Source organism: Castor canadensis, chromosome 5, assembly GCF_047511655.1.
Source record: "Castor canadensis chromosome 5, mCasCan1.hap1v2, whole genome shotgun sequence".
Lineage (NCBI taxonomy): Eukaryota > Metazoa > Chordata > Mammalia > Rodentia > Castoridae > Castor > Castor canadensis.
This window is the reverse complement of record NC_133390.1, coordinates 31,797,156-31,812,043: the sequence shown is the minus strand read 5'-3', so window position 1 is coordinate 31,812,043 and position 14,888 is coordinate 31,797,156.

Here is a 14,888-nt window from a genome sequence, read left to right as displayed (position 1 = left end):
GCAATAAACATGGGTGTGCAGGTGCCTCTGGAGTAACCTGTGTCACAGTCTTTTGGGTATGTCCTCAAGAGTGGTATTGCTGGATCATATGGTAGATCAATGCTTAGCTTTTTAAGCAGCCTCCAAATTTTTTTCCAGAGTGGTTGTACTAGTTCACATTCCCACCAGCAGTGTAAGTGGGTTCTTTCCCTCCCCCCTCCCCCCCAATCTTTGCCAACACCTGTTGTTAGTGGTGTTGCTAATAATGGCTATTCTAATGGGATGAGGTGGAGCCTTAGTGTGGTTTTAATTTGCATTTCCTTTATTGCTAGAGATAGTGAGCATTTTTTAAAATTTAAATTTAGGTAGCAATTTATTGGGCAGACTGAGGAGAAATCAGAGTCTTTCAGTCTTGATGGGTAGCTTTGGTGCTCCTGTTTGCACATCTTCACCCAAAATGGGCATCCTGAAGGAGGAATGAGGTTCAGCACTAACTGAGCTCTTACAAAACTTAACACATAAAGGATGGATTTTCACTGATACATAAGATCTGGTCAGACTTGAAAGAAAAGGAATGTTGCAGAAGGGTTGTAAATGTAGAGAAGGGGAAATGGAGGAATGGAAACAAAATAGGGATGATGTCTTCCTAAGTAAAGTGAATAAAGAGAGAGAGAAAGAGAGAGAGAAGAGAGAGAGAGGGAAAAGAGAGAGAGGAAAAAATAAAATGTCATGAAATGTTTGGAGACAGAAAAGGATGAAAGGTTAATACACTCCTTCAATTGAGTTTTTATGTCTTAAAAATAAAAATTAAATAGAAAACAATTTAGGATTATTAAAATATGCTAGAAATACTGAACTTGCTGGCATCTTTACTTCTAGGGAGCATAAACAGGGAGAACCTACCTACAAGGGTAAAAAGAAAATGAGCAACTTTGACTGTTGCTGGTAAAAAAAAAAAAAAACTGTTCCAAAATGTTGGTGCAGTAGGCTTGTTCTGATATTGAGAGAGTCATGAGATGCTTATGTTTCCCTTGCTAACGGCTGGTCAGATTATCCATCCATCTAATGGTGCATTCACAGTGTGTGTGTGTAAACATCTTCAAAAGTGAGCATTTTTTCATGTGTTTTTTGGCCATTTGAATTTCTTCTTTTGAGAAAGTTCTGTTTAGTTCACTTGCCCATTTCTTTATTGGTTCATTAATTTTGGGAGAATTTAGTTTAAGTTCCCTATATATTCTAGTTATCAGTCCTTTGTCTGATGTGTAGAAGCAACATAGTAAAAATGTCTGTACTCCCAAAAGTAATCTACATGTTTAATGCAATTCCCATCAAAATCCAATGACATTCATTAAAGAGATTGAAAAATCCACCGTGAAATTTATATGGAAACACAAGAGACCACGAATAGCCAAGGCAATACTCAGTCAAAAGAACAATGCAGGGGGTATCACAATACCTGACTTCAAACTATATTACAAAGCAATAACAATAAAAACAGCATGGTACTGGCACAAAAACAGACATGAAGACCAGTGGAACAGAATAGAGGACCCAGATATGAAGCCACACAACTCTAACCAACTTGTCTTTGACAAAGGCGCTAAAAATGTACGATGGAGAAAAGACAGCCTCTTCAACAAAAACTGCTGGGAAAACTGGTTAGCTGTCTGCAAAGACTTTTTTAGATTTTATGGCTTCTTTCAGAGAGAGGAGTCCTAGTTTCTATGACCTTCATGGGGAGAAAAGTGAACAGGACACAAGCGGGCAGGAGAAGGTTAGAGGGCCTTGTTTCTAGGTATCCAGAGCACCATACTGTCCTAAGCCCCAGCAGAGTCAGTAGATCTCTACCCAAAGATGGGTCTGGCTAGGGCCACCCTGCCCTGTGCAATGCTTGAGGCAGCTCTGCCAATCCTCTCACTCTTTTATTTACAAACTGTTGGCTATGATTTTTTTTTAAAGAAATGTTTATCAACCAGTTAGACTACTTAAAACAGTCATTTTTGTCTTTTTAAATGTTACTTTGCATATATTTGTTCAGATTCTTTGAATTGCTTTCTAATCTGAATAACTTTGTTCTCAGATACTGATTCACACTCCCTTCATCACTTGCTCTGCACATAACCAGCCATTATATAAAATGTAAAGCTTAACAATGTATAAGGTATTGTTATTTCCATCAAATTGACTACCTGCCTCAATTACATCTCTTTTAACCAACTTTCTTCAGAATAAAACCTAAATTCCTCAATTTTATATCTAAGTGTCCCCAACTTTGGCCTAGTCCAATAATCCAATTTTGTCTCTACTTCTAAGAAATGGAGGCTCCTCAAGGTCAACATACACACCTAAACTGCCTCGCCTGAATTTTCTTACTGCTGCCATCCACTACATCCCTCCTTTCTCAGAATTCTTAGCCACTTATTTTATGTCAGCCATTTTCTGTGTGTATTCACATATTCTTCTCTGCTATAATCTGTTTTTATCTCTATTTTTCTTTAACAAATAATTGTGGCTCTTTTTGGTTTATATTCCATTTCCCACATAGTACAAAGTAATATATACAGTTGTATTAAAGAAAAAGAAATCTCCAATGATTCTTTCTAAAAGCACACTAGATAAGATATTATTCAGGACCACTGAGATAGGCACAGAGACCTCTGCAAAGGATCTCTTCCTTTGGGGGAGAGAGATTGGCTCACCACCAAATACAGCAAGGGCAGATGAGAATTTACAGTCAAGCAGTAGCATAAGAGGTCAGTAAAAACAAAACAAACAAAAATTACTAAGAGGAAGTGTCAGAAGTGTATAAGCCACCTTTGTCATTATAATGAATTGCCTGAGGTAAGCTACGTGTGAAAAAAGAGGTCTATTTAACTCAGAATTCTGAGCTTTCAAAGGTATGCAACTGACACTGGCTGAGATCTGTTGAGGGTCATTTTGGCTGTGTCGCATCATGGTGGGTAGCAATGGTGGGAGCACAAAAGGAAGCAAGTGATCATACCTCAATAAAAGAAGACAGAGAAAGGTGGGTATAACCAGGCTCAGGATTTTACAGCAATCTTCTTGCAAGAATTATAAGAGGTTATACAACTACATTAATCCCTTTCTCATGGTAACACCAGAAATTAACCTAAGGAATTTCCACTAAGTCCCACCTCTTTAAGACACACACCACTTCATAGGGGACTAGTACTGCAAACACATGGACCTTTGGGGGGATAAATAGCATCCAAACCATAGCAAGGGGTAAGAGGCATTTTGGCTAAACTGACTTAACAGGATTCCAGGTGAAGACAGGCCAAGGTGATTAGATTTTACTGGATGTATGATGAAGTGTGAAGAACCTGATCAAATATGGTCACCAGAAAGAGAGGATGGAGGTTTGTTCAACTTATTTAGCAGAGTTCTTTGCTAAAACAGGGTTTCTAGGGAAGTGTACAACGGGCTCCAGAGAAGGTTCACAAAGCTGATGAAATTTGGCAAAGAAAAACATAGTGGTGCTCAATAAATACTAACGAATGAATTTATTCAGAAGTGGGAATATGAACTATTTCCTAGAAAATGCTTACTTACGCCATTAGTGAAATATCCATTTTAATTGTATTTAAAATAAATTTCCAAAGACAGAAGAAAGTTTCTAGTTCATAAGTAACTTGAGACTTTTTTTTTTAATCTCAGGAAGTTGGATTTTTAAAAGGAAATACTGCTTTTCCATTTCTAAAGTCACTTTTAGAAAATTGAAAGTAAAACAAATTTTATGGATGAATTAAGGAAATTGCTTTTTACTCTCCTTTTGGTCTGAAGATCTTTGAGAACCTAAGGGGCTTTATCTCAGACCACCAAGCTGGGGAGGTTGCATATAAATAAATTAAAGAAGGGCCTGGAAACAAGCATTTTAAGTGATTTCTTGGTGATTCTAATCACTTATGGGGAAAAAAGAAAAACTTGTTTGGCACACACAAGACCTGGTGTCATGCCACTCAGCTACTTCAGCTGCCGACAAAGCTTTTGAGTCCCAGAACAATAAGAAAACTTACATCACGCATTTGTTTCAAACAGGTGATACACGTGGAGTTCAACACGGAGATGACAGAATGGGATTCATGGTTTACATCAGGAAACAATTTGGTGGGGGAATTTGCCTACATTGTTTTATGTGGAGAATTATGTATTGCTCTACTGGAAAAAGTGTGCCTTTAATTTACAATATTCATATTGGTTTTCTGAGACAGGAGCTCACTATGTAGCCCAGGCTGTCCTCGAACTTTTGATCCTCTTGCCTTGACCTGTGGAGTGCTCAGATAACAGGTATGTGCCACCATACCCAGTGATAGCGAAAACAATTTTATGGAAGAAATTATAATGTAAAGGAATAAAATTGTAATGAAAATCCCTTATGATCTCCTGAAGTACTTAGCTGCATTGGTAGGATACATTTTTTAGTATTCTAGAGATTTAAACTTGGGTTTTTTCTAAGTATCATCTTTATGCTTTATTCACTTTCTACTTACATTCACAAATGTTCTCTAGTCTATGCCCTCACTTTCTAAAGGAAGATTTTTAAAAATGTAAAAAAAAAAAAAACCCATATAAAGTAGATATAAGATTTTTTTGAGTAAGTTATTTAGCCTAAAGTCATAGATAACCAAAAAAGTAAAATAAATAGTATTAAATAGTATTGAAGAGACATCTCTGAGTTACCCATTTCATATATTACTACATATTTCTGTGTAAATATGTATATATGTGTGCATTTATTTATGTACATATATACATATTTTGAAGTACTTTAATGTGGTAACGAAAGGCTTTCTAGAGTTTTTAATTTATTTTAAAACTTCATGACCTTTCCTCCAAAATCTCTCATCTACTCATATTTATTCTAAATAAAATCAATTGGAAGAGTAGAGCCATGTGCAGATATATAGAAAGATTAAAAAACCACCCATGGATTTGATAGACTAATACTTGATATAACATTAGCTTATGAAGAAGTCCTTGGATGAAGAAAATAAGAATCCTATAATAGAATAGGAGTCCACTCTGTGCACACAGTTATGGAACTTGTTCCTGAATTTACACCTCTAACTCTTATTTTCCCAAGATTCCCAGAAATATTAAGGGAGAACAGAGAAGGGGCAATGATGTTTTCCTGAGGAGTCCTACACACAGTTATAGTCTTTGATAGAGTTTTATTTGCCCTGAAAAATCTTCTAGAAGATTATCAAGGGATTAAAGGTTGATAGAAGATGAAGTAAGTATATCCAGATAGAATGAACTGGAGTGATCTGTGATAAATCAGAGTAGTGATACCAGTGAATTGAAAGTAAATTAGTTTAGATGAAAAGGAGTTCTTTGAAGTTTATAATGCAGAATTAGGTTGTTAAGAATGAAGTGGGAATTGATATTGGACAGAAACCTCTGAAGCCTGAGTTTAATATAGCATGTAAGAAAAATTGATAGATTAACATTTTTTTTTCTATTTTTTGTAAACAAGGTCTTGTTATGTTTGCCCTGGCAGGCTTCAAACTGGCAATTTTGAATTGCCTGGAATTAAAGACATACTCCATCACACACCACATTGTTTAAAAGTTACAGGCCAATTTTCAAAGTATGGCACATTCCCTAGTCGGACACCAAACTCATTTCTGTATCAAAGTACATTTCCAGTCTCTCTCTCATAAGATGTGAAGGTCCATATTTGGTCTGGCTGATGGAGAGCAGAATTCTTTCTAGGCCCTTCTAAGCCTGGACCCTCATGTTCTTCCATGTGTGATGCTCCATGGTCCTGTCCTTCTTGTGTTTAGAATGACCTTGAAAGAAAAGTGTTGAAGATGATTTAGTGTCTGAGGACTGAATCCCTAAATGACAACATGAAGTAGACCTCCCCTTCCATGGATACAAGCACACAGCACTGGACTATATGTTGAACTCAGTGGATAAAAAAAAAAAAGGGATTTGGCAGGTAAGATATAGCATTAGCTTATGAAGAAGTCTAAAGGTGTTAGATAAAGAAAATCAGATGCCATCCATTGAATGTTATTTAGACACCAAATAATGCCATTTTAAGGGAAAAAAAATATCCTTTAGTTTTATAAGATGTGGGCTTGTTATAGGAGTTAGGTACCTTACTATAATTGAATACATTCTATTTTTATTCTTTTGCATAAAGAAAATATTTACAGTATGATATAATTGAAGTTAAATTAAAGATAGGATAAAAAGTAGATTTTTAATTAATTCATAGAAAAGGCTTCTATTAAGGCATTTACATGTCTTCATCTATCCATGTTAGTACGTCTATAAGTACTTACATATTAAAAGATGAGTAGATTTTGCCCATTTATGGTGATACATGTGTGTATTCTCAGCACTCTGGAGGCTGAAGCAGGAGGTTTGCAAGTTCAAGGCCAGTTTGGGCTCTGTCTCAAACAACAACAACAAAAAACAAGAAAACAATGAATAGATTTTTTTTCTTTTTCTTTTTCTTTTTGATGGTATTGGGGTTTGAGCTAATGGCTTTACAATGAGACAGGTACACTACAACTTGAGTCATGCTTCCAACCCATTTTTTGCTCTGATTATATTGGAAGTAGAGTATCACTTTTTGCCGTGGCCAGCTGGACTATTTTATGCTTCTCACCAAAACTGGGATGTCAGGTAAGCATCACCACACTCAGCTGTTGGCTGAGATTGGTTCTCACTAAATTTTTCCTTAGGCTGGACTCAAAGTGGAATCATCCCCATATCAGCATCCAAGTAGCTGAGATTACAGATGTGAGCCATTGGCACCCAGTTGATGAGTAGATTTTGACATCAAAAACTTGGATTGTTAATTTTTCTGTTTTGTACCTGGATAACTGTATTGCTATCATTATTATCTCTGTCAGGAGACAGTGAACCCCTTGATAAGATTGATAGCGGTCATGTTGAGAGAGAGCAGGATCCCAGCATAGTGAAAGATACAGGGTGACAGGTAAGGATGGAGTGGCTCCTGGACAGAGACCAGGTGACAGGGAAATAAACCAGTGTGGTGCTATATGATGGGGTTTAGGCATGCTACTCTAAAGTATGGCTCTTGGGCATTTGAGAAACAGCAGAAGCAGAAAAGTCACTTTCCTACTCTCACCTTTCTGCCCCAAGCAAGTCATGAAATCTTGGAAGGACTCTCTGACATTTCCCTGGAGTAAGTCAAGAAACCCTCATCTGAGAGGTGCCCTTCTTCTACCCAGAGGAAAGGAACAACCTTACTTCTGAAAACCAGGGACACTGAGAAGAAACAAACAGGCTTTGCTAAGTCCTTCTCCCCTAGTTTATTATCACTAGACCATAGTTTTCTAGCCAATCATCTTTTTTCATAATATCCACTTTTCCATTGAACCTAGCATAGGGCTGGTGAAGTGGCTCAAGTGATAGAACACCTGTCTAGCAAGCGTGATGCCCAGTACCACAACAAAAAAGTAAGTCCATCAAACCTAACATAAAAAATACACAGGTTTCTGTTTCATTGTGTCTTCACTTGTGATGTCTCTTGAAATGCATAAAATTGATTTATTAAAAAATTTGTAAGCTCTTCTTTTGTGTGTCATATTTTCCTTTGTTAACCTTTTGTTATAGGAGCCTCTACCATGAACCTTATATGGGAAGAAAAGTATTTATTTTCCTCTACTTATGCTAACCCAAGTAGTAAAGGAAGTAAAATGAAGTGTTATATGGAATTTGGCCTAATGCATAACCATTGGATGCTTAGTGGACTTAGTGAATTGAAGGCCCACCAGACAGAAATGTTTCAAGTCCATCGGCAACACTGACTGTACCTTAGGGTGATGTTTCCTACACTTTCTATTTGGCACACATAGAAATTCATAATATTTAAATGGCACACTTGGGTAAGTGAATATTCTTGCATATAGCTGGAAATACCAAGGCAGCAACTCCAGCCCTTGAAAAAAAGTTGACTAATTTAAAATATGCATTTTCTATTCTCTAGAACAGTTCTTTCTGGAAAGAGGATGCTCAGCTATGAACTGTGTGTCCCAACTTTCTTCATACCTAGGTATGGCCTTGGGAGACTAGTTCTAACCAGTAGAATGCAAATAGAAGCACTATGTGGCATTTGAGTGAAAACAACAACAAAAAAATTAGATGGCAGAACCCAAGGCCAGAATAACCTTGGTGGCTAGAATATTTCATATATAAGAGATGAAGCACTAACTTTTAAGCAATAAATAAACCACGTATTGTGTTACACCATTGGAATGCTGGAATTGCTTCTAGCACTATCTTAACTAAAACACACCTCAAGGACTGAGATGATCAGTTTTCCACCTAACCTGTAACCCAGTCACAGCAAATGGCATGTCCCTGGTTAGAAACTTGGCCTGAGATCATCCAGGTGACTCATGAAATAAATGAATGTGATAAGAATGAGTGGAATGACCTCCTTTACTTTATCACTAAGTGCTTCTGGTTAATTAAGGATACATACTTCAAGAGAGAGAAGAGAACTAACATTTTTTAAATGGCTATTGTTAGAACCCTGGGCCCTGTTATTAGGAACATCTGAGATTGTTTTCATATATATTTCATATAATTTTATACAAAAATTTCAGTCTAACTTTCTCATATCATTAGTAATTCTTTTCCCACATGTTTTGTTTTGCTTATCTGTACCAATACATAATCTTGCAAGAGTGCTATGATCTCAAGGTATTTCAGTTAGGTAGTTTAAATTGAAACTATCAGAAAATACACCCCTGACTTAAGAGTAATATTTAGAATTAAAAGATCCATGCAATTAGTTAGTCCATTTATACTTAGGCTTCTATATCCATGGCTTTAAAAATAACACCATTTTTAGTTCTGCTTTCTGTCATTTGATCCAATTCTAACTCTCCTTGTAGTAGTAACGCTCAGATTTAATATCACAGCATTTTAACGTGCAGTTCATCCAGGGGAGTCTGCTTTGTGATTACTCACACAAAAATCCCAGTGCTGACTTTCACTGGTCTTTTTGTTCCAGTGTGGGTCATGTGTGAACTGCTGAACCAGTCACTTGGCAAGGGCGTTGAAAGCATAGATTAGCTAAAGCTGGCTGAGGCCCTCCTGGAGCCTTAGGTGGATTCAGCTTTACCTACCAGATGGGTTAGGAATGAAAAAGGAAAGGCACCCTGAGAGCATAGTGTAGGAGAAAAAAAGAATCCAAGTCTTTCTCTTGTCGACCATCTTCATCTAACTACTCTTACTCTGAGTTTATCACATCTGATATAAATCATTCCCAGTGCTACCTTATTTCTTTTTCGGTGTCACTGGTGTTTGAACTAGGACCTCATGCTTGCTAGGCAAGTGCTGTACCACTTGAGATACATCCCCAGAACTTTTTGCTTTAGTTTGTTTTTTAGACAGAGTCTTGCACTTTGGGCTTTGATTGGCTTTGTACCAAGAGCCTCCTACTTCTGCTTCACAAACAGCTGGGACAGTAGTGAGTGAACACCACCACCAGCAGCTTATTTTTTGAGATGGAGTCTCACTTTTTGCCAAGGCCAACCTCAAACCATAATTCTCCTATCTCTACCTCCTGAGTAGGTGAGATTACAAGCATACAGTACCATACCTGATCCTGCTACCTTATTTCATCTGGGTTTTTCTTCTCACAGTACATTTCCTTGATTGTTTGACCTTATATCTAATTAAGAACACCAATCCTGTATTCTCAATCCACATATGATCTGAGTATCTATATTCTGTTTTATCTACCAGTCTATCACAAAGTCTCTCATTCCAACAGAAAAACATTTTATCAAATATAACCTTCCTTCTCTACTTGTTTCCAAATAAATCTGTTTTCTAAAAAAGTCACATAATATTTAATGTACAGAGAACAACTTGTAATGTTTATGTACACATTCAAATTCAAATGATGTACAGGAATACAGAACTGCTAAACATAAGAAATTAAGGAACTTTTCTAAAAAAGATCTGTTGTTTACTAAACTAAATGGAATCATAGAAAAGAGGATCTTGAAAGGTTATTTTCAGACCTATGATCAAGTCCTCCCCTCCCAACAACTGCTGAAATGTCACTTATAACAGTAAAGTGTATGTAGTTTGGTACCTGTTGCACAGAAATGTGATGATAATTAAATTTGATAGGTTATGAGTGGGATTTTCTAAAGGGCTAGACAAATATTGAATAGCACTGGATAATATTTAATTGAGCAAAGCACTGTTAATACCACTGTCAGAAAGCCTTTGCTTATTCATTCAAATAGTTATTATAACCAGATGACGTTCCAGGATGTGGTCTGAGCCGTGGGAACACAAAGATGTAAAACTCATCTCAGCCTTGAAGATTTCTCAGCTAAGTGGTGGATACAGACATAGAAACAAACATTTGTCATACAGTGTGATTCACGAGAGAAAAAAAACACTAATTATATAGTGTGACTCACACAGCAGTATGCATATTCACACGATGTTATGGAAGCAGAGATGAGAAAAAGTTTTCTCCCACAATATAAAAAAAGTATCTCTAGTAGTGGATGGGATAATATAAGGTGGAGTGGGCTTCATTGTACATATTTTAGCAACTATGCAGAGCTTAGTATAACAAGTCAATAAAGTTGCTCATCTGATTACTGGGAAAAAGAGCTTGGGGAATACTTTTGACATCTCTTTATAGAACAGAATCTGAGAGTGAAGGACAAGCTAGGTATTCTCAAAGTTCCTAAGTGATTTGGATTTTTTTGGTGCTCATTTTCAACAGACAAAACTGTGTCTAAGAAAGGGCTTTGTAGTGATAATCAGAATGGAATAAATGTGGCATAAAATTAAGGGGTTATAAAGGTGATGATGCCCGGTGTCTTAGTTCATTTTGTGTGGTTATACCAAAATAACCGAGACTGAGTAATTGATAAAGATCAGAAAATTATTTCCTCATAGTTCTTGGGGCTGGAAAGTCCAAGATTGAGGGGCTAGCATCTGGAGAGGGCATTTTCGCAGAAGCATTATTTCATCACCAAAGAAAAGGGTATGTATGTGTATGAGAGAGAGAGAGAGAGAGAGAGAGAGAGTGACAGACAGACAGACAGAGAGACAGAGGCTTTTACAGAGGACACTTGAACATGATGTCACTTTTCCTGATATTTGGGAGGGAACAATAAACTAGATATAGCACATATTTTGGAACTCCATAAAATTGAAGTTTGAGTGAAATATAATTATTTTTTATATATTTATATTTGGGTGGTACTGAGGTTTTGTACTCAGGGTCTTGCACTTGCTAGGCAAGTGCTCTACCACTTGAGCTGCACCCTGAGTCCTTTTTGCTTTAGTTATTTTTCAATAGTGTCTTGAATTTTTTGCCCAAGCTGGCCTGGACTGCAATCCTTATACCTATACCTCCCACCTAGCTGGTATTACAGTCGTGACGTACTATGCCTGGTTTGTTTTTTGAAATGAGGTCTTGCTAATTTTTCCCCCGAGGCCAGCCTCAAATGGTGATCCTCTTCTCTCTGCCTCCAGAGTAGCTGTGATTACAAGTAGAAGCTACTGTGCTCTACTCAAATGAACTTTTAAATGCACAAACACAAATGCACAAATACACAAAATCCTCTTCCTCAAAACATATCTGAGAAAAAGAAAAGAAGCAAAATGTCAAGGGAGGCAAGAATGGTCCTTGTTGCTCCCAGTGTGCATCTATCTCCTCTTTCTAGTTAAACTTGATTCTATAATCTCTAACACAGAAGAGGAATTCCTGCAGAAATGTGGCACAGATGTTTTTCTTTTAAGAAATTGTAGTTTGATAGTGAGTTAAACACTATTTGAAAAATGGTCAATATGGAAAAAAGAGGAAATAAATCAGAGAGAACCCTAGGCAACAAATCAGAAGGAGAATTTTCTCAGAACTATTGCATTATGCCATTTAATAAGTGTGAAGTGTTTATTTCATGTGAATAGATTTTACCATAATTCTTTGTGAAAAAGTTAACTTTATTTATTTACTATTTTTTCTATACTGGGGACCAAACTTAGGTTCTAACACATGCTAGGCAATTGCTCTGCCACTGAGCTCTACCGTCACCTCATTTATTCACTTTTATAACTAGAAATCTGTACATGATAAGTGATAAACTCTAATTGTTTAACTAGAAAATTTCCATGAGAATTAGAAAGCTGTCCTTTGATTTTTGAGGAAATGATGGGACTTAGTACTTTTGTCAATATTCATATATTTTATTTATGTATATTTCAATAGATAAGGGGTTGACACTCAATATATGTATATATATATGTATATGAAATGTATCCTTTTATGAAAGGAAATTCAGAAAATAATAAATGACAACATAGAGAAAGTCTTTCAAGCAGATCAGAGCTATTCTACACCAGGATCTGAGAAGAGGGTTTAGCCTTGTCTGAAATGAAGGTCAAATAATGTAATATCATTGCTCACACTGAATAAAGTGTTTCCTGCCCTGCATTCAGTTGTTTTAGCAGCTAGGTCATTTTAAATAATTATTCTTCTTTTAGTGATTAGTAGTGAGTTATTTTCAGCAGGACTTCAACTTTTTGTTTTAAGGGAAACATCACTATTTATTCCATATCTTTTTTTCTCTTATCTCTCATTCTCACTCTTATGTGGCCATTCCACCTTTCTTTCTTTTTCTTCCTTCTTTCCTTTCTTTCAGGTGATATTGGAGTTTGAACTCAGGGCCTTGAGCTTGGTAGGCAGGTACACTACCACTTGAGCCATGCCCCCAGCCCCCCACCTTTCTTTCTTACTAGACCACCAATTCCAGGCCACAGATCACAAACATAATTTCTACTACTTGTCTTTGACTAATTGTGTCCTTTGTTATCCAGGCATTCTATCAACATGAATCATTAAGAATTCCTTAACAATTTCCTCCTTGTGTTTAATCTCCTTATTAAATGTGTTTACAATTATTCTTCTAGTTTCATCATAGTACTGGCTTATTGCATTTGACTTTACTGATTTATGGTTTCTTCCTAAAGGGCTTCTCCCTCCTCAGCCCTGTTGAATTAAATGCTTTCAGATATAATCAACCTGTTCATACATTGGGTCTTAATTGAATAATTTTACAGTTAGAATGGAGTCACTGAAAATGCATAGTGAAAAACACTTTGCTGATATTTTCTGAATGTCTTCTTGCATGTACATATTAGAAACTTCACAATTATAAGATACAATTGAATATACAAGATACATGCATTAAACACTAAACCTTGTGAATAAGGGAGTGTAACTGATTCATTTCCAGGTAGGGATTTAGATGGTTAGGGTCTAGTCTGAGGTCTAATAGCTTCATGATTTTTAAAATCATTAAAAAAAACATTTTTGCACAGATAGGTTCATGGTTTAAGTGATAATGGGGATATTATAAAAAGTTGCTGACCTTTTTTTTTGACACAGGATAAATATTCTCCATAGATTAGCTCATTTAGGTTTCAAAAAAATGTAAAAATGGATATTAATCACCATTATTACCATTGTCATTTATATTATTATCATATTATTTCTTTGGCAAACTGAGGTTTCAATGAGATAAAATGACTCTTAGGTGGTCTCTAGCACTTAAAATTTTACTGTAAGCCTTTGTACATTCAATTTCATTGTAAATTCTAATAATAGAATCATCAAAGAATTAGGAGTTGTTTCCCTTAAAAATCCAAGAAAGAGAGGGAGAAGGAGAGAGAGACAGTGACAGATTTTATACGCTTTTCACACGCTCACTATTCATGTTAAATATCACTTTGAAATCATACTTTAACTTATCCTCAGTTAGACAAAGCTAATTTACATTTTAGCAATCAAATACAGTTTCTTTAATTTTCTCATCAACATACTGCCAGTTCTTTTTTAAAATTTTATTGTTGTGCTGGGTGAGGGTACTCTGTAGCATTTACAACTGTTCTTACAATGTATCAAATATATCATACTTGAATTCCCCACACTGCAAGTTCTTACCACCTGATTCTCACCAATAGCTTATTAGCCTTAGTCAGTTCTTTTTGTGTCAATCATTTGTCCACACTAAAAAACACCCAGCCTGGCAGAACCAGATAGTTACATTTTGATTCCTTCCACTGGGAATTGATCCTCTTTCCATCCCACTCCTGCAAATACTTACTATTAATCAAACAAAAAATAGATTTATCTTCTGCTCTCAAAAAGATAATTGAATAAAGACAGAATCTTGCTAAGAGAAACATCTTGTAGTCAGGTATAGTGATGCATGCCTGTAGCCCCAACATTTGGGAGGCCAACAAGAAGATCACAATTTCAAGGACAGCTTTGGCTACATAGTGATAGTGAGACCCTGTCTTAAACAAAACAAAGCAAAAAAAGAAACAAAGCAAGCAAGCAAACAAACAGCAGCAACAAAAGACCTTGTAGTTGGTTGAATGGTAGCTTCCGGGTTTATTCAAGTCCTAATTCCTGGAACCTGTGAATGTTCCCATATTTGGAAAAATGGTTCTTACGTAATTACGGATCTTGGGCTGACAAAGACTTGCTACACCATCCTAGTGGGACCTAAATCAAAGGATAAGAATTCTCATACAAAACACAAAGTTAAGGTTTAACAGACAGAAGAGATAATATGAAGATTATAAATTAAATTAAAGTGCATAAATTAAAGTGATGTGACCTAACCCAAGGAAGACCCAGGAACTTTTAGGCAGCCATGGCTGATAGTACTGTGTGACCTTGTCCACATCTTGATTTTGGACTTCTTTCCTCCAGAGCTAGAGAATGAATTTCTGTTGTTCTAAACTGGGATGATTAGTTCTGTGCAGTGGCTTCATTGAGGTGAGGCAATGAGAACACTAGTATCAATATCCTAGCATTGACTAACCTGCTTAACTGCTCTCTGATCTCAACCCAT